Source organism: Nomia melanderi, unplaced genomic scaffold (assembly GCF_051020985.1).
Source record: "Nomia melanderi isolate GNS246 unplaced genomic scaffold, iyNomMela1 scaffold0411, whole genome shotgun sequence".
NCBI lineage: Eukaryota > Metazoa > Arthropoda > Insecta > Hymenoptera > Halictidae > Nomia > Nomia melanderi.
The window spans coordinates 1-2500 of NW_027475526.1; the positions used below are offsets into that span (position 1 = coordinate 1).

The 2500-nt window shown below is 46.8% G+C and overlaps 1 non-coding gene across 1 annotated transcript; it reads left to right on the top strand.

The window, feature by feature from the left end:
• The first annotated feature begins 316 nt into the window (after positions 1 to 316).
• LOC143176192 (5.8S ribosomal RNA) lies at positions 317 to 471 on the top strand. Its single transcript, XR_013000777.1, has one exon. It is a non-coding gene; the product is annotated as a 5.8S ribosomal RNA (ribosomal RNA).
• The last annotated feature ends 2029 nt before the right edge of the window (positions 472 to 2500 follow it).

The following is a 2500-nucleotide window of genomic DNA, read 5'->3' on the forward strand; positions in this document are numbered from 1 at the left end:
ACTGCACGCGATGGATTCAGTATCGGGTAGGATACAAAATATATCCCCGTCGTTTCCACGCGTGCGAGTCTTCTGCGTCTTTCGCGGGTTTTTGAATGCACTATACGCCCGGAACGTCGAGAAATATATACATATTACTTGAACGTTTTTCGTCTCGAAAGGCTTCGGTGTCGTCTCCAAGGCGACGCCTGAATCTCCTTCGCGCGCTGGTCGGAGATTCAGGTATCAACTTTTATCTTCTCTTTGAAAGAAGAGAGATATTAGGTCGAACAAATGAGAATAAAATTATATATGTGAAATATAAAATTTATACGATTACCCTGAACGGTGGATCACTTGGCTCGTGGGTCGATGAAGAACGCAGCTAATTGCGCGTCAACGTGTGAACTGCAGGACACATGAACATCGACATTTCGAACGCACATTGCGGTCCACGGATACAATTCCTGGACCACGCCTGGCTGAGGGTCGTTTACGTACCATACACTGCTTGCGTAGCTCTGTCAAATCCCCGCCGTCGTTCACCTCTTCGGATCGAACGTTTTTTTACCGAAGGGCGCAAAGAACGTTTCTGAGTCGGGTTAAGAGAAGGATGCTACGTACGAGCGAACGATGGGTGTCTCGTCGGCGTTTGTCGCGGACACGCGAAAATTCTGTGAATTTCACGGACAGTGTACGTTCTAGTTGTTGCAAAACGATCGGAATCGTTTGTATGGACTCGCGTGAGTGTTCGCGGCGTCGTGCGTCGTTCAATTACGACCGCCCGCGGATACCGCTCCACTGCGATATGGATCTGAGCGACAACTTTTTCGGCTGTTCGTGAGATGAACGGTTTCGTGTGTTTAGAAAAATTTTTTTTCCCGCGCTCCCGACGTCACCTGAAATGATGCGTCAGAGGTGAAAGAAAATATTAAGAAGTCGAGAGAGAGAGAGACTACACACGTTTTATTCATATTTTGTATACCGTGCGTGAGACGGATGTGCACGACACGTCGTATGTCGGTATATTACCGACTGGCCCCAGGGAGATTGTTTTCTTCCTCTCTTACGAATGAGATGTACGTTTCGGAGGATCGTCGTTACCGAAACACACGGCAAAACGAGACTTCTCGCAGCAGAACCTTTATACACAATACACATCGACTCTTTTTACCCCGAGAGAGAGAGAAAAGGTGTATTTCTTTTTTTTATTTTTCGAATTCGACGCACGAACGCTTTGACGACTGGAGAAAAACACGGTGTGTGTTAAAATCGTGCGGGACGAGCATGCGTATTCGTAACGGGTCGAATAGTTCTTATTCCCCGTCGTCGCGTGTCCTCGCTGGACCACCACCGTGCGCTTCCGCCACGTTCAGTTGAATTTCGAAATATATATATATAAAAAGAATCACCATATACTCTCTTTCGGGAGGTGTATTTTTATCGGTTTCTGCTATAGAGAAGAGACGGAGATCGTGTTGTGAGGTGTAACGTTTCTGTATCCCCGTTTCGGAGGATCGTCGTTATCGGCGGAACACACGTCAAAACGAGACTTCTCGCAGAACCTTTATACACAATACACATCGACTCTTTTACCCCGAGAGAGAGAAAAGGTGTTTTTCTTTTTTTTTTATTTTTCGAATTCGACGCACGAACGCTTTGACGACTGGAGAAAAACACGGTGTGTGTTAAAATCGTGCGGGACGAGCATGCGTATTCGTAACGGGTCGAATAGTTCTTATTCCCCGTCGTCGCGTGTCCTCGCTGGACCACCACCGTGCGCTTCCGCCACGTTCAGTTGTATTTCGAATATATATATATATAAAAAGAATCACCATATACTCTCTTTCGGGAGGTGTATTTTTATCGGTTTCTGCTATAGAGAAGAGACGGACGATCGTGTGTGACACCACGTGGTAACGTTTCCGTATCCCCGTAAAATACGTTTATCTTTTCTCGTAGAAAAGAGAGAGGAAGAGGCAGGAGCTCCTCTTTGGCGAGGCTTTCGAACGTCGCGTCCCGTCCGCCGGAATATAATGATATAAATATATAACCGCCGCCGACTTTGTGCGAAAGCGTTGAAACGAACGCGTCGGTCGCCCCATGGTGTGTGTTTGTCGTGTCTTCTTTTCCTCTTCTGCACTTCTCTTCACTGTCGATCGCGAGACCGCGCGAGATCCGCTTCGGTCGTCCAGTCCCCGAAAATTCTTCTCGGACGGGCGTTAAAGTTAACCGGAGCGCGAGATCGTCTAGCGAGAGTCTTTTTCGCGATCGAGTAAAATGTGATAGAAGAAGGAGAAGAGTGTAAAAAGAGAATATAGACACGCGACGCAGCAGAGACCACTGGTGAGGCGCATAAGACGCGTTCGCGAACGATTTTTCGCGACGATACGGAGTCGCGCGTGTCGCGGTATATTTATCATTTATATACGTTATAATATGAATATTGTTGTGTTCGAACGCACTCTCCTCTAGACTTTGTTTTTTTTGCCTTTGAGCGATTTTTATGAAATTCGATTGA